General features: G+C 48.6%; 1 pseudogene; it reads left to right on the forward strand.

Annotated features, from left to right (window-relative positions):
- The first annotated feature begins 9,116 nt into the window (after nucleotides 1-9,116).
- Nucleotides 9,117-9,781, forward strand: LOC127684910 (60S ribosomal protein L21-like; annotated as a pseudogene).
- The last annotated feature ends 4,260 nt before the right edge of the window (nucleotides 9,782-14,041 follow it).

Below are 14,041 nucleotides of genomic sequence, written 5' to 3' on the forward strand. Positions count from 1 at the left end.
AAGCTATTGCTATGACAGACCTGACCATATTGCTTTGGAAAGGGCTGTAGAAATGTTTAGAACTTTGGGCTGGAAAATCCATTAGTGCTCTAAACTTAATGGGATGTTTTGTAGGAACTTGGGAGATAAGAGAGCTGAGAGTTGATGATGGAGTCCTGGCTGACTAAGTTTCAAAGTCCTACAGTTTCTACTGGGGCCATTCATGTGTTCTATTAAGAATATGTGGTTTCTGGGCTAGGAATGGTGGTGCATGCCCTTAATCTCAGCACTTGAGGGCAGAGGCAGGCAGATTTGTGAGTTTGAGGCCAGACTGGTTCTAGCAAGTTCTAAATCAACCAGGCTTACAAAGGAGCTGGAGGGATGACTCAACTGTTTAGAGTACTGACTGCTCTTCCAAAGGACCTGGGTTCAATTCTCAGCACCCACATGGCAGCTCACAACTGTTTGTAACTCCAGTTCCACGGGATCTGACACTCTCACACAGACAAAACACCAATGCACACTAATTAATAATTTTAAAAAGGAGATACTCTGCTATAAAAACCTCAAACCAAACCAAACCAAAAAATCCAAACCAACCAACCAACCAATCAACCCACCAAAAAACCACAAACAAATGTCTGCAGTTCTAGTTGAGGCTGGAGAATCAGCTGTGATTAACAAGAGACCAGCACTACTGTATTGAAATCTCTGCTTTACTCAGACAATGAGTGCTGGTTAGCTGGGACCAAGAAATTGACTGTGATTAATAGAGACCAGCATCACTGAATTAGCCATCTGGAAAGTACTTCCTTAGATTCTGTAAATAGACACTGTGGTCTAGAGGGAGCCAAGGCTATGTCTCAAGCTGGCAACTGAACTTGGTAATACGTAAGAGTCTCTCAGGTTGGTACATCTCTCAGGTGGCACTGGTCTGTCTCCCAGGTGGTACTGGTCTTGGCAGCATAAGGGCTGCAGGATTGAAGGGGTCAGGGAGAACAGCCGTGAGAAGCCCGGAGAGGCCAGTAGTGAAGGTGCAGCTTCAGTTGCAGTGGAAGAAGCCCCAGGATTGAAGGGGTCGTGGAGAGAGGCTGAGGCTTAATATGTGGCAGGGTCAAATATGTGGCACTCCCCCCCCCCCAGAGATGGCCCAAGGAGGCATTGGTGAAGGTGGAGACTCAGTTGCAGGGGAGACCAAAGATTATTGGAGATGCAAGAACAGTAGCAGGTATGGAGCGGAACTGGTCTGAGCCTACAAGATAAACTGTATGTGGTGACAGAGCCAGAGAAGTGTGACTGCTCAAGCCCTTTAGAGACCAGAAGATAATGAGGAAGTGGGGTCCAGAAATTGGACACCAAGTCAGGCGCACCGTTAGCCTTCATTGTTTTGCTTTGCTCTGGTTGTGACTGTGTCCTTCTTCTCCATCTTGGAATAAGAAGTATATAGCTTGTTTTTAATTTCACAGAAACCCAAAGTTGAGAGACTTAGGATTTTTAAAGATGTTGGATAATTTAAAGAGATTGAATTTTTAAAGTGTTTGAATGTTTTAAAGACCGTGGGACTTTTAAAGTTGAGCAATGCTTTTATATTCTGATATTTAGTTGAGATTGTAGGGATAAACAAAAAAGGAAAAAGCTTTTGGTTTAATAATGTTATAGTTGTATGTCAGGTTGCAAGGGGTTAATTGTACTGGAAGTGGAACCCTCAATCAGAGAATGAATGCATCCATCAGATTGGGCTGTAGGCGAGTCTGTTGGGGACATTTTCTTGATTAATAATTGATGTGGGTGACCCCAGATCACAGTGGGTGGCGTCACCTCTGGGCAAATGGCCTTGTGTAAGAAAGTAAGGTGAACACACTGTGGAATAAGCAATATGCTTCTGTGGCCTCGGTCTCAGCCCTGCTCTGCCTTCCCTTGGTGATGGACTATAAGCTGTAAGCTGGAATAAGCCCTTTCCTCCTTAAATTGTTTTTGGTCATAATCTTAATTGCAACGCTAGGGAGCCAGCAAGGGCAGAGCCCTAAATGGTCCGACAGCAAGCTTCTTAGTACTGGGTGGGGTTGGCCAGCATAGCTAGCTAGCTAGCTACATTAGTAGTTGCATGTTCAAATTCTTCCCTGATGGCTGACACATTCAGAACCTTATTAATACGGTTCATGCTCTCTATGTCATGAGGCATTAAGAAGGTGTAAACTTACCCTGACCATTGCATTTGGATGTGGGGCCCAGGGAGAGGTTACATGAGGCCAGATGGTGCTGATGTTGCTGCAGGTACAGTGGATTCTTTACCACACAATTAGTTGCTTCTCTGATTGCTATGGTGTTAGCTCATGGGGGAAAGGGTTTGCTTTGTGTTACAGTCAGAGGGGACAGAATCTGTCACGGCAGGGAAGGGAAGGCTACTGGCCCATTGCATCAGCAGGCAGGAAGCAGAGAGATGAATGTTGGTACTCAGCTCACTGTCCCCTTTTTATTTGATACAAGCCCTCAACCCGTGGGATGACAGCTGTAGAGAGGATCTTCTCAGCTCAGTTAACCAAATCTAGACACTGAGGTTTGTCTTCTAGATGACTAGTTTCTGTCAGGTTGGCAGTATCAACCTCACAAACTCTTGATAGGTTGGCATCCCTGCCTTTCTGGTCATTATGAGTTTTGAATATCTCACAGTTGCTTTTCGGGATGGCTGAAACAAAGCACCACAGGCTAAACAGCTCACTCTGTAGACATTTATTTCTTACAATTCTGGAAGTGGGATGAGTGAGACTGTGTGTGTGTGTTTTGGAGGCGAGGGGGGCAAGTTGACTTTCTTCTGTAGTCCTTCTTGTCTATCCATGGTTTCCTAGGGTCTGTCCTATGCCTGTGCCTGAGTTCTTGTCTCTGCTCAGCAGGATTCTAGGCCTGTTGGTTTCAGGCCCACCCAAATGATCTCACTGGAACTCAACACAGTCATTGTTTAAGTTTGTGTGTGTGTGTGTGTGTGTGTGTGTGTGTGTGTATGCATGCCATGTGTGTATGGATGCCCTCAGAGGTAAAAAACAAAACAAAACAAAACAAAACAAAAAAAAACACACACACAAAAAAAACAAGAGGGTGTTAGATCCCTGGATCTGGAGTTAAGGCAGTTATGAGCCACCCAACAGGGGTATTGGAGAGTGTTGCAGGCATACACGCTGAGCCACCTCTCTAGGTCCTCAACCACCATTTACAAAACCATCTCAATAGCATCCTGAGGCATGGGGAGAATTTTTTTTTAAAGAACTCCAACAAATCAATTTGAAGAGGGGGAATAATTCTACTCATGCATACCCCTTTACTGACAAGTTGATGAGAAGAAACTCTGGTTTCTTATAATCAGAGATAGAAGAACTACTTGCTACCTTTTCAGGTCTCAAGAGTAAGAGGATTGAAGAAAAGCGTTGGCAGCCTGGGTCTGCAGAGCTGGCAGCCTGGGACTGCAGAGCTGTGAAACCCATCACCCCGATGGAAGTGCCACTGATGCTGTCAGCCTGGGAGCTGAGTGACAGCCCTTCTCATGTTAAAGATGTCTAACTCTGTGACCCATCATGTGTTGATGGACAGGGTCCTACAATGCATCCACTTGGGTAAACATGGGCATGCCTGATATTTCTAAGGATGCATGTGCATTCAAGGGGGTAGGGCAGAGGAAAAGCGAAATCATACAAGTGGCACACTGGAAGGTTTTCAGGGTGGATGGGTAGCAAACAGGCATATACCTTGATCCACCACAAGGAAAGCCATAGACATGTCCAGGGTCTCAAGGTCTGAAGGAACAAGGAGGTAGGTAGAAGCAGGTCCTTTGTAAACTGCAAAGACCACTGGAATGGGAGGTCAGCAGTGAGCAGTCAGGATTCCAGTGGAACTAAGCAGGCATAGCCCCTGACTGTGCACTCCCGAGGCAGGGCTGGGCCTGGGAAGGCTTGGAAGACTTAGCTTTCTGCGTGCCTGTCTGCTGAGGTCTGGCTCCAGGCTGGGCCATCCAGAGCTCTTGAGTCAGCTCTGAAGGGTAGGGTGAAGGGGCGGGGCTTTGGCCCTGGGAGGCAGGTCAAGGCTTGTGGATGCTCAGAAATGTGTAGACGTGAGTGGCTTCTTGGTCCATGGCCTCTAACTGGCCAGCTCTTGGCATCAGGCCTGACATCCCCTCCTTCCCACACAGTCCTATTGGAGGTCAGTAGCTGACCACATTCTGGGAAGGCCAGGCTGGGACAGGGAGGGAAGGGGATTGCTGTGAGCGCCTTGGCGGCTTCCATATGCTCTGTCTCCTAATTAGAGTGACATTGTGCAGTGCCTGCCAGGAGATCCGGTGTTGACTCAGGGTGTGCTGGCCTCAGCAGGGTTTCTTATCAACCCATAGCATCCCCAGAGCTGTGGAAGGGACTTTGGGCTCTGGGGGCCCCTTGCACATGGTGTGGCCTTGAACAAGGTGTTTGTCTCTGACAAGGCAATGAGAACAGGGGTGGGTCTTGTTTGTGTGTCCTTTGTAAATTTCACTGTGCACCGGCATGGAAGGTGACAAGAATGGCCTACAGATGTGAGTTAATTGATGACACTTCATGCGAAGTGAGAAAATAGAAGGTTCCACTTGGGCTTTGGCTTGGGGCACAAAGGTCTACAAAGGGACTCAGGAAGTCTAGACTTCAAAACCCTTTCATAATGGCTCATGTTTGTATGTGCAGTTCTGGGAAAGCAGAGGCAGGAGAACCAAGAGTTCATATAGCAGATCCATTCCTAGCACCACACCAGCCCAAATGCACACAGTTTGGACCAGCCTATCATCTCTCTGTTCAAGACCTCCCTTAGGCCCCGAGACCTACAGCATGACCTTTAAACTCCATCCAAACAGCATTCAAGGCCTTCCAAGATCTGCTTTGAAACACTTGCCTTGTTTTCTTGTATGCTACTGGAACCTACCCACCAAATTCTCTCCCCCTTCCCCAGATTTCAGCCATCTTCTCTCCTTATGGGACTTCCTCACAAATTTGACACTATGCCAGGTTACTCCATACCTAGGACTAGGGCAACACCTCCCTCTTGCATTAGAGATAACAGTCCCAGCCACATTGCTGTCATATTTCCTGTTGTATCCTTGTGGAAGTCCCCAACAAAGTCCTGGGAGTTGCTGGTTGGGCAACCCAGGGTTCCTGGTTATACCATCTTTATTGCTGGTGACAGAAAGGTTATGCCTGGTCCTAAGCTTGAAATCCTTGAGCTCAGGATGAAGGCTTAGAGATCTGCAGTTGGAGATCCATGGCAATCCAGTGGGTGAGGGACAGCAGCTGAGGTCCACTAGGACCTGCTGCTCTTCCTTGGGCACTGCTTCCAGAAATCATCTTAGTTTTAGGGTCATTGTCTTTCAGACATGTAGCTAACTGGGCTAGGATGAGCCTGAGACTGGCCCCCATGCTGGTCAGTACACAGGCTGGGAGCCTGCAAAGACTCTGGTGCTTTGGATGACCTCATGAGAAGGTTGTCACTGATAACCCTGGGAAGCAAAAGCAGCCATGAATGTGGCAGCTCCTCTCCACAGACATCAGGCACAGTAGGAGGTGGCGTCACTGGGATGCCTTCTCATGGCAAGGGCCAGCACTCAATGCCCTCCTTGGAAACACTCTAAGACACAGGCCAAAGCCCCTTACCCAGGGTCCCAGGGCTAGTCAGTAATAGCCTTGGCCAGAATTCAAGATCTCAGGGCCCTGAGCAGATTTGGGAGGCTGGAGTTTTCCACTCTGTGGCTTCTCTCAGAAAACGTGCTTGGTGGGAATGCCGGCTATCTGCAGCCTCATGCTTCCTCCTGTACTCTTACAGACACCAGTGCCTGGATGGGGCTTATCTAGCTCTCCTTGTTCTGGGCTCCATCACGACAATACCACTCAGTGAACACCTGGGAGACAGTCACTCCCACTCTTCCGGAATCTGAGCTCACTGCTATCTTTTACGTTTTCAAGTTGAGAAGAGGGATGCTGAAATGTAGCTATGTCTTCTGGTACTGGCCTTAGCAGGTCCCAGGGAGGTAACCAGAGTTCACAGGTGTTCTGTCCTCAGAACCCAGAAGCCATTAGCCTCCACCCTGTGGTAAGGTCCTTAGATGCTCAGGCTGCCCCCAGGTTGGCGCAGAGCGGGCCTTGTCCAGCCTCAAAACATTTGAAGAGAACCATCATACTGTCCCACCCTCAGGCATCCCCTGTCCAGTCTTCTCACGGTTCCCAGACCTCTAACCATTCTGATGATTCCCCAGGGTGGGACTAGTCACTGTTGTCACAGGCTGTAGCACTCTTACAGCCAAATGATGGGGCATTCATGTGCATCTGAGTCAAGGTGTGGCCAGGGACTTGTTTTAGCCATAGGTATTTATGCAGAAGTATTGTCAGGCTTTTAGGCCCCTTTAGAAGGTTGCTACAATCTGTGCTTTGTCAATCCCCTTTCCTTCCTCTATATTGATTGATTGATTGATTGATTAGAACAGTCTTTCTATGTATAACTCATGGTGATCTTGCTTTAGCCTTCTGAGTGGTCTAAGTCCCCTCCCTGGATCCTTCAGCTTTAGAGAAGGATGTTCTAAATAAAAGAATTGTTTTCACCTTGAATCCCAGAATAAAGCTGACATGTATCAAAGTTGTAGCCTAGCCTCTAACCTCGAAGACACAGAGCAGGAGAGAGAAGCCATTGACATGTGAGGATCTTTTGTTATTGTAGCAAAACTTAGTTTATCCTGACTGATGCATCCTCATTGGTCTGTGTCTCTTCAGAAAAGAATGTGAGAAAAGTAGAGAAGGAAGTCTCCCACTTGCATTGTGGAGTTTTCTATTCAGTCAGCATCCCTCAGAGCAGTGCGCCTCACTGACAAGAACAATCCCCAGCCAGCACCTCCTTCTTGTTCCCTCTGTAATCAGAAGTGTCCCCTCCTGGAAGAGCCACCTGCTCTTCACTGGCAGCTCATTTTGCCCTGTTCACCCCAACTCCTCTTCTTAGCATATTGGGTTAAGTTTCCCAAACACTTTATTATAACATTTTCAAACACACAGAGGTTGAAAGAAGGCTGAGGTAAGCTTAATGCTAGAGCTGGTCAGGCATGTACTCAGCCCTGGATTTCATCCCCAGCAACACCAAATAGCATGTTCAGAAGCATATGTGACTGTGGAGTTAGAAATAATTACCAACTAGCCCCAACCCCAAATCCTGATAATGTCACGTGTGAGTGAGAACGGTAAGCCACAAGAACTTTTGGGCATGGCTGGAAGAGCAACACAGTAGAGCCACTCTGCAAAGCAGTTGGGCACATTCTGGAAAGCTAAGTATGTCCTCCCATCTGCCAGCAGTGTATCTCGATCGTCCAGCCTCGAAACCTTTAAAGAAAACTGTTGTACTGTCCTGTCCTCCAGTATTGAGAGGAATGGGCAGAACCCTGGTGTCTGAGGACAAACTTGCCCGTGGACAGTCAGAGCTGATCTCTTCATGACTGACAGGTCTTGGATGCAAGTGGATCCTTCATCAGTGAGTGAATGTGCACACAGACAGTGGGGTGATAGTGCTGTCATGGCTCACCTCCACTGTCAGCTTGACCTAGGACACACACTGGGCATGCCTGTGAAGGGGTTTGCAGAGAGGCTTAACTGAGCAGGGAAGACTTCCTTGAATGTGGGCTCGGTGGGTCCCACAGTGAATAGGAAGGGAAGGACGAGAAAGCATGTTGAGCCCCAGCATTCATTGCTCTTGGCTTCCTAACTGGATGCCACGTGACTGGCAACCTCATCCTGTTTCTGTGTCTGTGTATGTGTGACTGTGCACCTGTGTCTGTGGTTTTTTGCATGTATGTCTATATGTTGTTTGTGTATATGTCTCTGTGTCTCAGTCTCTCTCTCTCTCTCTCTCTCTCTCTCTCTCTCTCTCTCTCTCTCTGTGTGTGTGTGTGTATGTGTGTGTATGATGCTGGGGAACAAGCCAGGGCCCTAGGATATCTATGGAAGCTCTCTACCCTGAGCCACACCCCCAGCTAGACATACTGGGAATTTAAATACATTTGACTGAATGGAGGAACCCAGTCTGGGAAGGCCACACCCTGGGAGTCTAGCTCTGATATTCTGGAAAGAGCAGAACTATGTAGATGGTGCAAAGACCAATGGCTTTGGGCATTAGGCAGAGGGGAGAAATGAGGGTCTTTTAGGGCCATGAAGTACTGGTTGGTGCTGTGGCAGTGAACGTGTGTCATTATGTAGTAGTCAAAACCTGTAGCACTGAGAGGGTTGTGACACTCTGGACTTTACTTGATGGTGATGTGAATGTGGCTGCTGTGCTCCAGAGAAGCCCTGCTCTGGTGGGCTGCCCCCAGAGAGGAAGAGTGCCAGAGTAGCAGGGGGCGTGTGGGAACATTGCTGCAAACCTAAACTGGTTAGAGAATTAATGGGGCCAAGGAGGTGGCTTAGGGGGTGAAGTGTTTGCAGCACAGCTGGGGGCACCTGCATGTGTCTTTCCAGAACTCATGGAAATTGGGATGAAGTATCAATAATCTATAAATCAGCACTCCTCTGAGGGGAGTGGAGACAAGAGCCTTGTGGGCCTCTGGTACACAGTAGCCAACAACAGACTCTGACCTGGATCCACCTACATGCCAGTGCATGTGTGGGCCCATGCTCACATGTATGAACTAATTAACTAAATAAACTAGAAAATGCCTAGATAAGCAAATGTAAGTTTTGTAATGGAAAGTAAAATACTGAAGTGACATATTAGTTCAACAGGCTCAATAACAGGTCAGAACAGGCATGGTATCACATGCCTGTGGCCCTGGCACCTGGGAGGTGGGCACAGAGGGTCAGGAGATTAAATGATTTATTTATTTTTATTTACATTGGTGGTCTGCCTGTATGAGGATGTCAGATCCCCTAGGTCAGGCATCTAAAGTCAGCCTGTGCAGCCTAGTGACATCCTCCTTAAAACAAAAAACAAACCAAAACAGCAACAACAACAACAACAACAAATTGAAACAAAGTCTTAGTGGGAAGTCAAGTCAGAGAAAAAGAGACTGGCAGAGAACGCCTGCCCATCAGAAGGAAACAGAGCCCCAGAACTTTTAAGAATGTGTGCAGGCGGTAGCCATCTTCTAGTAACTCTCCAAAAGGATGAACCCAAAGGGAAGGAGGAGGGGCACCCGGTGTATGCTCTTTGGGCCTTTTAGGGAACATGGAATTGTCCCTTTGGCCACAAACATGTGAATCTACAAGAAGGGTGATAGTGTAGACATCAAGGGAATGAGCACTGTTCAAAAAGGAATGCCCCATAAGTGTTACCATGGCAAACCGGAAGTCTACAGTGTCACCCAACATGCTGTGGTCATCTCTGTAAGCAAACAACTTAAGGGCAGATTCTGGCCAAGAGGAGCAACGTGCCGATTGAGCGCATCAAGAACTCAAAGAGCAGCTGGGCAGGGGTGGCGCACGCCTTTAATCCCAGCACTTGGGAGGCAGAGGCAGGCGGATTTCTGAGTCGGAGGCCAGCCTGGTCTACAGAGTGAGTTCCAGGACAGCCAGGGCTGTACAGAGAAACCCTGTCTCGGAAAACCAAACCAAACCAAACAACAACAACAACAACAAAAACAAAAAAGAATTCAAAGAGCTTCCTGAAGCGGGTGAAGGAGAACAATCAGAAGAAAAAGGAAGCCAAAAAGAGGGGTGCCTGGGTTCAGCTGAAGCACCAGCCTGCGCCAACCAGAGAAGTACACTGTGTGCGGACTAAAGGGAAGGAGCCTGGACTGCTGGAGCCCATTTCATAGGAATTCATGACCTAATATATAAAAAAAGAAATAAAGGACTTGGACTGAAAAAAAATGCAGACAGGTGGGATTTTTTTGATTGTTTAATCAAGGCTGCCAGAGGTAAGTGCAAAAACACAGAGGGCAGAGGGGGCGAGTGTGGTTAGACTGTACCTCCACAGTCCTAGAGCAGAGGGGAACCTACGCAGGTAGACTATACTCATACAGTCGGAGGTCAGAGGGACTGACGTAGTTAGACCGGACTTACACAGTCACAGGTCAGAGGACACCGACTGTACTCACTCATAAGTCAGAGGGGCCTGACACAGATAGACTGGACTTACACAGTCACAGGTCAGAGGACACCGACTGTACTCACTCATAAGTCAGAGGGGCCTGACACAGATAGACCGGACTTACACAGGCACAGGTCAGAGGACACTGACTGTACTCACACAGTTGTAGGTCAGAGGGGACTTACAGTTGTGGTGGCAGTGGGGCATAGCTACTGGTTTTCTGTTGCTAATCACATACCACCACAGGCTGGATGGATGGTGAAGAAGGAAGGATTGGTTTGGTTCAAGGTCCTGATGTTGAGAGGTTGTAGGGCCACGGCTGGTGATGGTCTTCCTGCTGGCAGTCCAAAAGGGACTCTCTCTCTCTCTCTCTCTCTCTCTCTCTCTCTCTGTGTGTGTGTGTGTGTGTGCGCGCGTGGAAAGATTTCAGGCATGTGGCTCTCAGTGCTTGCCTAGTATGCTTGAAGCCCTGAGTTTTGTCCCCAGGGCTGCATAAACCAGATGTGGTACTCACCTGTAATCCTAGCACTTGGAAGGTAAAGGCAGGAAGATCAGAAGTTCAAGGTCATCTTTGGCTGGCTACATATTAAGTTGGAGACTAGCCTGGACTATTTCAGACCCTATCTCAAGAACAAAAGGCAGCCAGGAGGGGATTTCTGGTGTTGCCAGCACTGGGACCACCAGAAGGAATGCTCTGAAGTTCGAGATGCTCAGAAGGATCACACTGCAGATACTAGACTTGACACCAAGTCTTCTGTTTGCACAACAGTTGCCTTGGGTCCCCCTCCTGTTCCATCTTGTCCCGTTTGAACAAAGCTAGAGGCTCCACAATTATCCTTATCTACCTCTTCTGGAAAAAATTTCCCACAATGCCCTTGTCTTGTTAGCATTGAGAAAGCAGTCATTAACGCTAATTCATACTAATGTGTGAACAACTACTCTTTAGCCCTTACAGGGCTGGCAGATGAACAACCTACAAGAATCCATTCTCATGGCTGAAGGCAAACATGGAATGAGGTGGGAGACAGGCAGGCTGAGTTCCACCTTGTACACATCAGCCAACCTTCCTGAACTCATTTCTTTTCCTGCAAAGCAAAGGCTGATGCTTAAATAACCAGTGGTCTTTCTGCTCCCCCCACCACATCCTTCTAGTACTTTCCAGTGCACATTCTTGAGGCTCAGAGGTTACAGAGGCAGAAGAATCTGGGTTGAGAGTCCAGCTGGTCAGTAGTGTGGTAGTGGTAGTGAGATGGGTGCTTTTCCTAGACCTTCTGGGGCTCACCATAAATAAGAGACTTGAGCTGTCCCTTGGCCTGCAGTCAAAGCTGCCTGGGGTTCGAGATGCTCACAAAGCCTGTTCCCTACCACACAGCAAGGCTTCAGGCTCCTCACTGTTGTGAGGGCTAAGCTGCCTTGGGGAGCATTAGACTAGTAGGTTGGGGTGTCTTGGATTCCATCCCTACGAAGGAAAGAGAGAGAGAGAGAGAGAGAGAGAGAGAGAGAGAGAGAGAGAGAGAGAGAGAGAGGCCCCTCACTGCCAAGTCATGCTGAAGGTTTCAGGCCAGCCCTTGACAATGGTTGCTGGGCCAAAAAGAAGCCAGCAGACCTGATTGCAGCTCGGTGGCCACTCCTTACAGCTTCACCACCGCCCAGGGCAGCTCCTATCACCTCAGAAGCTCTGGGCTGTTTTTGCTCAGTGAGTATGTCACAGGAGCCTGGGAACAGGAGAAGGAAAGCCTGAGCCCAGAGGACCCTCCAGCAAGCCAGACCCCCTCCCACCCCTCTCTCTGAGAAATTCAGCTGCTCTTCTTTCCATAATAAAGGGAACCAAGCCCCCAACTCCAACATCGCAGTAATTGTGTGCTAATAAAAGGTGGTTTAATGGCTGTCGCTGAGAGGTGGCTCTGTAACGCAGACAAAGCTCTGACAGCTATGCTGTCACTGGGGGAGGGGAGGCCTCCCTCCTTCTTCCCCCACGCCTCCTCCAGGGAAGAAGGCAGGAGTGACCTCGGAGGCCAGAAGACCCTCACTGGCTTCTGCTGGCTCAGAGATGGGGAAGGGCTATGCTGGCATGTGGCACTTGCCAGGGAACAGGGAAAACACATCTGCTACAGGCCATCTTCTCAGGGAGCCTTATGGACATACCAGGCTCTTCCTACCTCAGAGCTCTGAGCCAGCCTGTGAGCTCGCTCTCACCTACATTCCCCTAAGTCCCTGTGTCCTTTAGCCTTTGGGCATGTGTAGTCCTGAGACCAGGTGACTGGAGAAAGAGCCCCAGCTAGCTGAGTGGTCCCACACCCTGGTGGGTCGGATCTAGATTCTCAGCAATGATGAGTCCTAGATAGATGTGGGCACAGATGGGAGCTGGCTGGTGGCTACTAGTCTCTCTTAGTTCTGATAGCCCTTTCCAGCTCTAGGAAAACTCAAGGCCACACCTATTTTTAACCCCCATCCCCCAACCTTTTCTTTGGTGTGTCTATGGATGGATGAACCTGGGCTTGTGAAGACCTGTTCCCAGACAATGCAGGCAAGCACGAACAATGAGCAAGCCCCACTGGCTAGCATGGTAACCCATGAGCTAAACAGACCTGTGAATAGACAGGAGGACTAGGGGTGTGGTGGCTCCAAAGATGGATGGGCCTTGCATTTATTTCTAATTCCACCCTTGAAGGAGGATGGACGGGGAGAGTTGAAATGATGAAAAGAAGACACAGCACTAACAAGAGATCCCACAGCTTGTGGCATTGGTTCTCAGCATCCAGGGGTCAGTGTAGGGTTCCCACAGTCTGTGGAGGGATCCCCAGGGTCCAGGAAATGTCTGCATTGTAGTTTCAGCCCAGAGTGGCAGCATAACAGAGTGAGGGCATGGGATGGACAGTGGGCGGCCTTCTTGGGTGCAAGGCCAGCCTCTGTATTTGGTGGCACAGTGGCTGACCTTCACAATGGAACCATTACTGCACGCCAACCCAGGATACCACCACGCTGTCTTGAGAGGCTGAATCCTGCATTAATTCCTATGTTTCCCTTCTCCTTAGAGACTACTCAGTCGGATCCCAATCCCATTACATGACCTGGTGCTTTTCACCTCCACTGACACTGTATGGGACAGAAGGAAATGGAGGAGGGGTAGTAGATTTCAGGATAAAAATTGCCTGGTGATAAGATTGGGCACACACCTTTTTTTGTTGTTGTTCCCTCTTGTTTGGATGGAGTGGCATTTCTAAATGTTCCCTGAGAGAAGCAGAGCTGGAGGGAAGGGACCGTGTCCTAGTACTTGAAAATTGGAGGCCAGTTACCTACTAGAGTCTCAAGGCACAGATCATTGAGCTTGGGGAAGACCTGACCTCCAGCCTGGCTGATTCTAGCTGCTGGGCAGCTTCTCTGACCTGGGAACATCTTCCTTGTCTGCTGTCCGCAGTACCATCTTGTCATCCAGAAGCCCTGGCAGGCAGGTACAGGAAATACTAACAATCAAAGCAGCCACTGTTATCTTGACCAAAGCACACAGAAGTTAGGTACCTATCAGTCATCTATCTATCTATCTATCTATCTATCTATCTATCCATCCATCCATCCACCTACCCACCCACCCACCTACCTACCTACTTACCTACACATCTGCCTTGGATTCTAATCCAGTGCTTGGCATAGGCTACACAAAAATTGTGCTGCTTACCTATACTGGAGTACCTAGGAATACATATTAACAAGGAGAGAGGGTGAAAATGGGAATCCCACCCATGTCTGTGACAAACTTGGCTGAGGCAGCCACTGCCTCCTGCTTGGGAAGAATTTTTATCCCAGGAATTATTACATTTTGACTGCCTTCCTATTTTTTCGGTGTAGAGGGTGTTTGTCTCTAAACCGGAAGCCGCAGCAGGACCGGGCAATGGGGTACTGCAAAGCTGTTCGGGGGCTTCTTTTCCCGAGCCCCATTGCTGGGCCTGCTGGCCAGGGGTTCTGGGTCTCTGACATTGTATAATGATCAAGGGACAGTGGC

The sequence above is a fragment of the Apodemus sylvaticus genome, chromosome 5 (genome assembly GCF_947179515.1).
Source record: "Apodemus sylvaticus chromosome 5, mApoSyl1.1, whole genome shotgun sequence".
Classification (NCBI taxonomy): Eukaryota; Metazoa; Chordata; class Mammalia; order Rodentia; family Muridae; genus Apodemus; species Apodemus sylvaticus.